This window comes from Nannobrachium achirus (genome assembly GCF_963921795.1).
Source record: "Nannobrachium achirus genome assembly, chromosome: 5".
Classification (NCBI taxonomy): Eukaryota; Metazoa; Chordata; class Actinopteri; order Myctophiformes; family Myctophidae; genus Nannobrachium; species Nannobrachium achirus.
Window position 1 is genome coordinate 7,643,860 of NC_137814.1, and position 11,253 is coordinate 7,655,112.

The window sequence follows — 11,253 nt, forward strand, 5'->3', positions numbered from 1 at the left end:
TTTTGTTAAAGGGAAATACCACTCATTTTCAACATTTAACTATGTCATTAATATACCTTAGTTGTTGTGAGGAAATAAGAAAACGGTCCCCCCTTCTGTGTTGCCTAGAACTGGAGGATTGATTGTGGGGTCATAGATAGATAGATAGATAGATAGATAGATAGATAGATAGATAGATACCTTTATTGTCCCAAGGGAGGAAATTAGTTGCCCAGAGGCAGCACAGCAGTATAAGGTTATTTACAAAGTTACAGAGAAGTATGAAAAAGATAAAAAGAAAAAACAAGAACAGAGTACAGAGTACAGTAGGTACAGTAAGAGCAAGGTACAACAGGAAAGGGAACGAATAATATATATACATAAAGTGTCCTAAAGCACGACTATCAAATATAATACAGTGCCCAAATCAAAGTGACCATAACAGTCAATGCTAGTTAGCGCAACAAGTATCTCTACATCATGTCAAACACAAGCAGAAATACTAAAAAAAACTACTAACACAAGGTAGTCCTTGTCAATCGACCGATGTGTGTCTCGTTGTACAGCTTGCGAGCAGCCGGTACAAAAGACTTTCCTAGTCTCTCGCATCTCTGTCCAGGGTAGACAAAACGGTCATTTCCTCTATTACTCCTTCCTAGCCGTTCGCACTTTGGCTACTTCCTCCACCCCCTGCAAAGAGGACCCAACAACAGAGCCCGCTTTCCTCACCAGCCTATTTAGGTTAAAGGTGTCGCCCGCTCTGTTGTTGCCACCCCAGCAGGTTATTCCAAAAAAGAGGACACTTGCCATGACAGACTGGTAGAACATCTGTAGCATCCTATTGCACACGCCAAACGGTCTCAGTCTTCTCAGGAAGAACAGCCTGCCTGTCATGTGATCATTGACATCATGAAAATGTACTCTGCAAGCCAAAGAGTACACCTTCATGATGTCACTGATCACATGATCTTACCATCAATCCTCCAGTTCTAGGCACCACAGAAGGGGGGGACTTAGGGGGACATAGTTCAATGTTGAAAATAAGTGGTATCCTCCTTAACTATAATAACCTTGGTTCCGATGCACTCACGTTGCCTCTCCTTTCCTGTTTCCTGCTGAACAGCAATACTTCCACGCGGGCGGCGTGGGCTTGAAGAAGGCCTTCCTGGAGAAGAGTCCGGACCTGAAGTCTCTGCACTACGCCCTGTCTCTGTACACCCAGGCCACCGACAAGCTCATCAGGAAGTTTGTCCTGTCACAGAACCGCCAGGGTACGACTACCGCCGCACTGCCACGCGAGGAGTGAATTCGGCCCGGGTTATTGTAAAACAGGGGTGGGCAACTTTGATGATGGAAAGGGCCACTATATTTCCACACTCATTCAGAGGGCCACATTGCATATTGTTACTGTCAAGCAAAAACCTCTCATCTCCAGTAAGAGTAGCAAAAATAGCAGATCTACAAGCTCAAAACGCACCGCGCTGCGATGCGTTTTGAGCTTGTAGATCTGCTATTTTTGAATTGTAATCCTGAACTATCTTTTGTTATTTTTGAACTGGAATCCTGAAATCTACATTTTTTGTTTAATTTCACATGCATTTAGTAATACTTTATACCTTTATGAACTTAATTACAATACAAATACATTGGACGTAAAAAAGACTAACATTTTACTACTTCTAGTCATTAAAGCGGGGTTGCATGTTTGGAATTGTAACAGCTGAAATCAATAATATAAGTTAATATCAGTATTTTGATATTAACCCGAGGGCCGCATTAAGTGAAGATGGGGGCCGCGTGTGGCCCCCGGGCCGCCAGTTGCCCATGTATGTTGTAAAAGGTTCACGGCCCTCTCGGCTTAGGAGCTTCTGGCTGGTGGAGACGACGACGGAAGCGTGCTGTCTCAAGCGGACTTGATCCACGTGAGACACCGCAAGCGAGCAAAAGCGACCGGGTCACCCGTGTCGAGCGTTGTGAAATCCGCTTGAGCCGACTCTGCCCCGCCCGAGTTACAGAATCGTAAATCTTCATCCCCCGCCGACTTTCGGCACCTCCGCGTGGTCCGAAGGGTGTGTAGCCAAAAGCTCCCAAGCCACGAGGGGCGTGAACTTATTACAATAACCCGGATCGAATTCACTCCTCGCCACCGTCACAGTTATGACATCGCTGTCACGATTATTGGAAACCTTCTTATGATATTGTATTAATAGAAACATTCTGTTAATATTGTTTAAATCATCCCTAGTGATGTCTTATCTCCCTATATGTCTGTCTCAGTGTTCGGAGGGAAAAGCATCAGGTACACTGCCAATGAAGACACACCGCCAGAGAACAGAGGTAGAGTACCGTCCTGCATGTTACATGTTGCTGTATGTGTGCTTGAATATACTGTATAGCCTACTGTAAGTTAATGCTTATACTGTATACAGTGGTTTCTAATTCTTAGATGAAATGGATCATGTTTGTGTTTGGGAGTTCTGGACGCAGTGAGGACGTAGCACAAGGTTCAGCGGTGACAGTGGTGGAAAAAGTACTCACATGTTTTACTTAAGTAAAAGTATCAACACTGCAATGTAGAAGTCCAAAAGTATTGGAATCAAAATGTACTTAAAGTACCAAAAGTAGAAAGTATTTATGCAAAATGTTTCGCAAGTTATCGTGTCTAAAATGTAATAAAAAAAACTGTTGAAAATCTACAATCTCACCGCGATGGGTCCCCATCTAAATGATAGTTAGGAACCAAATGGACCCTCAGAGAGTGTACAAATGGAACGAAATGGAGTTGTTTTACTATATAAATTGGTGTCCCAGAGATAGAAATGCCATTAAATGGGGTCCGCAGCATGTCAAACGGGGGGTCCTTGATGGTTGAGAATCCCTGCTATAGCTGTAAAGTTCTCTTATGGAGGTCCCTGGCGGCTGGCGTATCTTTTCAGATGGGGGTCCGCAGGCTAATAGGTGTCAATTTGGGGGGTCCTTGACATGAAAAGGTTTGAGAACCAGTGCATTACAGAATGCAGACATGGCATTAAAGCTGGCTGTGCTGCCGCCTGCAGTCAGCAGCACAGCCACGTCCCATTTTGATCAGGAAAGAAGTTCATGTTTTAAGTTCAGCCCACGTTTGTGCTGACGCCAGTGAAACATCCAGCGTCACACAGCCTCACAGCGTTGCTCTCTGGCAGTGCTTCTGACCTGTTTTAAGACCTTTTTAAAGACAGGGTGCCGTGAATTCTCCCCCCCCAGAACATGATCATCAGCTATTATGATTGTACTTGGAGGAAGATCTTTTTCAAAGTGTACAGAAAAATGTTAAAATTCTCTTTTATGGTGACCCAGCTGAAGTTAGCCACACCCACAGTGTTGTTGAATGGTAAAAGGGGGAGGGGTTGATATTATGATGTCATTAAAGCAATTGGGCCTTTTGACTCAGAGGCTTTCAGCTTTGAGGAAGAATCCAAAAATACACAGGAAGCACATTGTTTGGATATTACAGTATGACCGCACCTGGGTGTCTATTAGAGTAATGTTAACTCCATAGACACATACAAAACGGAAACATTACAAAACTATGGCACCAGCTCTTTCATGCCTGACAAAGACCTCGAAATGTTGCCAATAAAACGTGCCTACAGGGAGCTTAAGACAGTGTGCAGGCCTCCTCCTTTCTTGCTCTGTACGTATTTTTGCTCAGCACCTGGAGAATTTTGCAAGCTATGCGTGCTTATTTGACTTCAAATACCACCTCTTTAACACCTCCAAAGGAAAGAGAGTCACACAGCATTGAGAGTAATCAACAAAATGTACTACTGGTCAAACATTGGCCAATTTTCAAAAACGCCTCGCATCTGCTATTTTCACGCCTCGCATCTGCTATTTTCACAATATTTATCTTTAGAACCGAAAATGTAACTCTTAGATTCCAAGTGTTTAACAGGTTGGGGGGTCCCCACTTTAAATATGATTATTTTGGGGGGGTCACGGCCTGAAAAGGTGGAGGAGCAACCAGTGGCTCTTTGGCAGTAGCAGTGGATCACTGTAACTGCCATCAGTTCAACATGCATTGAAAGAAGTGCACACTCACTCACACACACACACACACACACAGACACACACGCTCACGCTTATTTTATACATGTGCGTTACCATTAACCCTGTGTGTGTGTGTGTGTGTGTGTGTGTGTGTGTGTGTGTGTGTGTGTGTGTGTGTGTGTGTGTGTGTGTGTGTGTGTGTGTGTGTGTGTGTGTGTGTGTGTGTGTGTGTGTGTGTGTGTGTGTGTGTGTTCACAGCGAACGTGGAGTCGGTGGGAGAGGTGGTCATGAACGTGGACATCCAGCCTCAACCCAACGGAGAGCACAAGATCAACGTTAAAGGTAGGAGACACTCACCATGTGTCCACGTTAAAGGTAGGAGACGCTCACCATGTGTCCACAGTGAGTCAAAATCCACTGTCATGTCATATTCATACTGTATGCAAGCTAACAGTTAACACTAGAGGGCAGCATAACATGGTGTGCTGACTGCTGACCCACTCAATCTCTTCTAGTGGATTCATGAAGGGTTAGCATTACTTTTACTCCACTATAATTATTTGAAAACTTTAGTCACTAGTTACTTTGTAGATTTTGATTACTATTACAAAGCATACATTACCAACAACATATTTTGAGATGGGGGTCCGTGGCCAAATACATATAGTTTTGGGTGGTCCTTGACAAGAAAAGGTTTGAGAATGTGAAATATGTTTTTCAAAAAGCCATGTGAAGAATGGTGCACGGAAAAAACAGACATTTTTTTTTTAAAGAAAACAATGATTCTCTATCACCTCATGCACACCGGCTCCGAATTTGCCATGCGGCAGGTGGCTGCGGCAGTGCGTTTTTTTCCCCCAATCGAACCCAGTTCGATTTGTGCGTCTTGTCGCATGCGGTAAAAACTCATTGACTCCTTTTATGACTCCTTTTTGGATCCGCAGTGTGGATTCTGCACAGCCTTGTGTAACGGAGGTGATCCGAACCTCCCCACCCGGCTTCGTACCCAGGTCTCCCGCGTGAAAGTCCATTATCTTAACCACAAGACCAAAGAGACATCTGTTTAGTCCAGGGGAGATACTAGACTTTTGAGGCTTCAGGCTGGGGCTGCGACTCTCTCCGTCACACTTGCACACCAAATCCAATGTGTTTTAATCATGCAGCAAACGGGGGGAAAAAAACGCAATTGTTGAAAATCACGCCTGTGTGCAAAGCCCTTAACTCTGTGCTCTCTTCCAGTGGTGGCTGCCAACGACCTGAAGTGGAAGGCCCAGGGCTTCCGGCCCTTCGTGGAGGTCTACATCGTGGGACCCCACCTCAGCGACAAGAAGAGGAAGTTTGCCACCAAGTCCAAGAACAACACCTGGTCCCCCAAGTTCGCCGAGAGCGTCCAGTTGTGAGTGTCCCTTTTAATCCGGTTGTTAAAATGTGACTAAAATTAAGTCTAAATGTATTCAAAAGACTGTTTCACTAAGCTGTATTCAAAAGACTGTTTCACTAAGCTGGGGTCCGCTCATATTTTGAATATATGCTACTTCTCACGTAAAGAGTCTGATTCGTCAATCTTTTTCCGTCCATGAATTTTGACAGTATACACTCAAACACACGTCTGATCGGGAGCAGACTTGTGTGGGACCAAAGCTTGCATATGTCATTGCAATAGTGCTAAACCTCAAAAAAAAAAAAATCTGTTCCCAACATTTTGTCATCACATCTAAAAGAAAATAAATTAAAACTAATTATTGGATGCATATTATGCAAATGCAACCAGTTGTATTCATTTTCAGTTGACTCCTTTTGAGCTGAATTAAGGCAAGTGTGGCCACAGTTTTGCCTGTTGGGCTTTCATGTGGCAATATTAATTTATAATATTGACCACATCACAAGAACACAGTATTACCATCTGAGCAGGATACATTATGGCCCCACTCCACCATGATTGGTCGAGTGAAACTGCTTTTTTCTCCCTCACGGTAGATAAGGCTGAAGTCCAAATATGGACCAAACACGCTACAGTAACTAGTACTATCAGAAAATAGGCCCATTTTGTTATTATTTGAATTAAATAAAATCACTTACCCTTTAAGTCAGGGGTCTTCAATGTTTTCTGTCAAGAACCCCTTAGTTGAGAGAGAGAGACGAAGCAGGGACCCCCACAACCTGTTCATAGATTCCATATAGTTTCATTGTTTGACATCACGATCATCAGTGTATTGTGGATTCATGTTAATTTGTGTTTTCAGATATTTAACCACTTGAACCGTCAATACTTAATTAACTTTTTCCCCTCTGCACCAAAGCTCTTTGCTGAAAATAGCCGATCTACAAGCTCACAACGCCTCGCAGCGTGAGGTGTTGCTATATATCTGCTATTTTTGGCTAAAGTTCGCAGAATATGGACACTAGGGTTCAAGTGGTTAATATAAAAAAGGAGAAAAAGATTTGGAGGACCCCCTGTAGTAATTCTAAGGACCTCCTAGGGGTCCCAGACCCCCTGTTGAAGACCCCTGCTTTAAGTAAACATTTAAATAAAACAAATGTCCTCTGCTCTCCTCTCCTCTGCTCTCCCTCTGCAGCTCCCTGGGCACGGAGGTGGGTCCGGAGAGCTACGAGCTGCACGTGTGCGTGAAGGACTACTGCTTCGCACGGGACGACCGCTCGGTGGGCATGGCCGTGCTGCAGGTCAAGGACCTGAAGCAGGGCAGCAGCGCCACCTGCTGGGTGCCGCTGGGCCGGCGCGTCAACATGGACGAGACGGGCCTGACGGTGCTGCGCATCCTGTCGCAGCGCCACAACGACGATGTGGCCAAGGAGTTCGTCAAGCTCAAGTCCGACCTGCGCTCGCCCGACGAGGGCAGCTGAGAGGGGGGGCGGGGCGAGAGAGATAGAGGTGGAGAGAGAGAGAGCGAGGGACGACACGCACGGACACACACATGCACAAAAAGAGACGCAGCCGTGACCACGATGGGATAGTTGTTTGTACATGCACTTGGTACGCAGTAAAAGTCTCCGCTGTTCGTTCGAACTCTGAGAGAGTAAAAAAGAAAAGAAAAAAAACGTGAACCCTGTTACGTTTCGTTACGCGTCAACGGCGGATCGAGTTTTCGTCGCGCCGATCTGCCGTTTTTTTCCCCCGAGCGTTCGTCCGTTACGACGCACCCGGAACAGACCCGAAGGGTTCATCATGTGGTTTGAATCGACACGGAGCGTTTTACTGCGTACGTACTGGTACGCTGCTAGCGCTCGCGGTCGTACGGGAAAAGACAGAAAAACGAGAACCTGCACACGTCTATATGCTCTTAATACTCAACACTGATCTGTTCACATTATGCAACGTTACCGCCGCAATATCTCCCCCCCCCCCCCCACCCCGACCAACGCACACAGAGGACCCCCGCTCTGAGCCGTGGTGTTCGGCCAGAACCCCTCCCCCACCCAACACCCACCCAGCAGTCGGACTCACGCGCCCCCTTCTTTCGGAAGCTCTCTCACGACAGGACAAGATCGCACCTTTTTTTATAATGTATATATATTTGAAAATGCGGTATCACGGATGGAAAAAAATGAATTAAAAAAAAAAGAAAAAAGGAAAAGCACCAATAACCGTTGGACAAGAAGACGGAACACTTTGCACTTTTTTGCCTCTGCCTCCTGCTCGCCCCAGGAGAGCGAGAGAGCGAGTCTACTGGCTATGCTCTGTCTGTCCGTCCGTCCGTCCGTCCGTCCGTCCGTCTGTCTCCCTACCTGCCTGCCTGACCGTGTGTCGTTGTTTTGATCCCCGCATCGTCCGCTCCGCTTCAGTCTTCCTACGGCGTGGTGGTGTGATGTGTGACGTGGACATTAGGGCACATATCTAAGATATACCTATATAAGGTGATGTACCGGTATTCGCTGTCTCGTCGACCGGGATAGTGTTCCTTGCCATGGTGAAGACGTCCTCACTCGTTATGGTCAGAGAACGAGGGTTACGCAAGTAACCTTAAAGTCGTACAGTGTGCAAATTTTTTTAAACTGTTATTTTTTATATAATCTTTTTATTTATTTATTTTTTTTACAACTTCTCTAAAACTGTTAAATTCTATTTTTATTCACGCCCCTGATACTCGTGCCAAAAACGACGTAATAGGCACCGGGAATGTATTTATTTATGTATTTTAACGTTAATAAAATATAATTGTTTCGGACAATATCTTTAGGACCTCTACAACGTTCCTTTTTTGAGTGGTACTTCCATATAGACAAATGTATATAATGAAAAAAGTGCTGCAAAAAAAAAAAAAAGATAAAATCAATATTAAAATAAATATTAATACAGTTACACACAGTATGACTTTAAGTTTCCTCGACCCAACTTCCTGGACTGAAATGAGAGAGAGAGAGAGAGAGAGAGAGAGAGAGAGAGAGAGAGAGAGAGAGAGAGAGAGAGAGAGAGAGAGAGAGAGAGAGTGAGAGAGGATGGCGTCACGCTTAACGTTTAGTCTCTAGGGAGCAAACTGTCCTGTTGTACCGTAACTATGGTAACTACTGTATGACTGTACTGTACGTTGCATGTTGGCCCCAAAGAACACTGTGATTCGCTCGCTGTCGCGTGCTGGTTACAGATGTACAGAACTCCGTCCTCGCGTACAGTGTGCGTGCGTGTGTGTGTGTGTGTGTGTGTGTGTGTGTGTGTGTGTGTGTGTGCATGGTGCGTATACAGTATAGGCTGATGATCCCGTACAACCTTCCAATGCCGTGTTGGTGCAAAAAACACACAGCTCGTCTTTCCGCCCCGATTTCGCACAGTGCGATTTTGCGCCACGAAAATGTGCTGTTTTTTTTTCCGCCAACATGGTGCCGACGTTGTGCGAGCAAAAAAGGACGTCAGGCTTTTTGTCCGACAACGTGATCAATATAGTCTATGGGTGGTGAATGATGATAACGGCCATATTGTACATAGACACTTTGGGTGTGTGTGTGTTGTTGTTTTTTTTTTCTTTTTACTTTGCTAACTGTCTTCATGTCACTATCAAGGAGCAATACCCCCCCACACACACACACACACACACACACACACAGACACACACATACTGTCTATAAATCTATGAATGACACAAAGACATCTCTGTTACGTCTGCGCTGTCACGCAACCAACCTTGTTGTATCTCCTTATTTCATCTCGGGCAGTCGTCTTTTTTGAATGCCCCTATTTTATACTTTTGTCATAATGATGAGAGTGTCGCGCAAAAGTAGCTTGGCTGGTACTCCGCAAGATCGGAGGAAAAGAAAATAGCTAGACATTGTCAGAATTGGGAACGACCTCGGTTGAAAGTGAGGTGAAGTCTGTCTGTGTGGGTTTTATAACTATTGGACCAATGAGAAGTATGAACAAGAGTTTGTGGCTAAAAGAATGTCTTTTTTCTTTTTCTTTTTTTTTTAATTTCCTGAAAATTACGTTTCTTTGGGGGGACATACAAGGTTTCCGCCCGGCGACAGTGGACGATAAGTTTGCCCGTCGAGATGCTACACACACTTCTTCCTAAAGGGCTACCGGTGTGATGTGGGGACATTGACATCTCAACGTGTGTAATGTGTGGAGACATTGAGCGTTGGACGTCTCGAAAAAAAAATCATAATAAAAAAAAGAAAAGAAAAGGGAAACTGTAAACTGCCGTTACGACGATTGAATTCCCTCTGTGAAACGGGACACGGTCGGTCATATTCAACACACTGCTGGCCGGGCCAGGCCTGGAGGACTGGGGACTCCTGCACCCCAAGCGGGTCTCTCTAGCGATGCAGCTATGCCGCGATTTACCCCCAATTTACAATGGTTCTGCTGAAAAGTGGTGGAAACACGGGACGGTTTTCGCGACCGGGACGGTTTCGTCTGTCTGTCTGACTGTCCCATTGATTAGAACATTTAGAACGGGTACACATATTGTGTATCATTATTTTATGCTTTAACTATTGAAATTTTGACCTGATTCTATAAGTGTCTTTTGAATCCTTCTAAGGTTTTTTGGAAAACCCTGTGTTTCTATGTCAGCAATCTGGCCAGCCATCGTCAAAGAAAAGGTCCTTTTCACTTAACTGGAGCTCAGTTAGTCTGTTCTTGAGAGACTACTATGTCAATGGGTCTCATGTGAAGGACCCCCAAAATTATATTTATTTGGCAACGGACCCCCATCTCAAAATATCTAGTTCCAGGGACCACCCAGAAGCAAAATTTGAGTTACAAACGTTCGCTTTAAAAATACATATGTTCAAAGATTTGCACACATTTTCACGACTTTTTCAAAAATAGCAGATCTACAAGCTCGCAGCGCGGCACTCGGTGCCGCGCTGTGAGCTTGTATATCTGCTATTTTTTTATAGTTAAAGCATCCACAAATTTTTGGCCTAAATGGGTTAGAACATGCTTGCCGAACACTCGACAATTAAGGCCTAAACCGTTTCGACAAAACCTGTAGGCCTATATCCAGTCTTGGTGTGCATAAACAAGAGGTTGAAAGGTAAATGTAGGCCTGATAGTGATGTACGGTGCATGTTCACGTCATGGACTTCACATTGCTTACAAATGATTTCCAAATGCTTTATATTTATTTGTTTGAACATTTTGTTAGAAATAGCCAATTTAACAACAGACTCTAACTTAGTGCCCACTCTTCCTGTATCCATCTAATATCACTGTCATACCGGTCTGAGATTCTAGCAATATGTTACTGTACCCCAATACCCAGATGTACTGTACTGTATATCACTGTTGCTGGGTGGAAACCTTGTATGTCCAAAACCGTTCGTTTTGTATATTTATCATTTTAAAAATCATTTAAAATAGTGAAAATAGCCGGTTGTGTGCTTGTAGGTCTGGTACTTTTGTAGAACACTCTTGTATGATGAAGCAGGGCTTTACTTAACGAAAAGAATAAAAATAAAAACATACAAATTTGAAACTTGGAGATACGAGGTTTCAGCCTGACAGTGACAATATCGTTGCTGTCGTTTAAAATGTGTTTCTTTCGTCAATTAATGCATCATACATACATGGACATCATACAGCAGATCTGCAAGCTCACAGCGCCACGAGGTTCCAGGCATTGTGAGCTTGTAGATCAACTATTTTTTGAAATTATGATAAAAAAGGTGCAGTTTTGGACATGCACGGATTCCACCTTAAAGCAACCCTATAATATACAGTATGACATCTATACGATGGACGTACACAGTAAAATACTGAGTGCTCAATTAACTCAGATTGTAAAAATG

At 44.2% G+C, this 11,253-nt stretch overlaps 1 pseudogene across 1 annotated transcript in view; it reads left to right on the forward strand.

Moving 5' to 3' along the window:
* The window catches only part of LOC308284783 (protein unc-13 homolog A-like), a 155,038-nt pseudogene extending 148,168 nt beyond the window's left edge, over positions 1 to 6,870 (forward strand). The window contains exons 40-44 of the transcript in view: positions 1,103 to 1,250; positions 2,257 to 2,316; positions 4,267 to 4,350; positions 5,248 to 5,404; positions 6,585 to 6,870. The product of the transcript in view is annotated as a protein unc-13 homolog A-like (transcript). The remainder of the gene's footprint in view (positions 1 to 1,102; positions 1,251 to 2,256; positions 2,317 to 4,266; positions 4,351 to 5,247; positions 5,405 to 6,584) is intronic.
* The last annotated feature ends 4,383 nt before the right edge of the window (positions 6,871 to 11,253 follow it).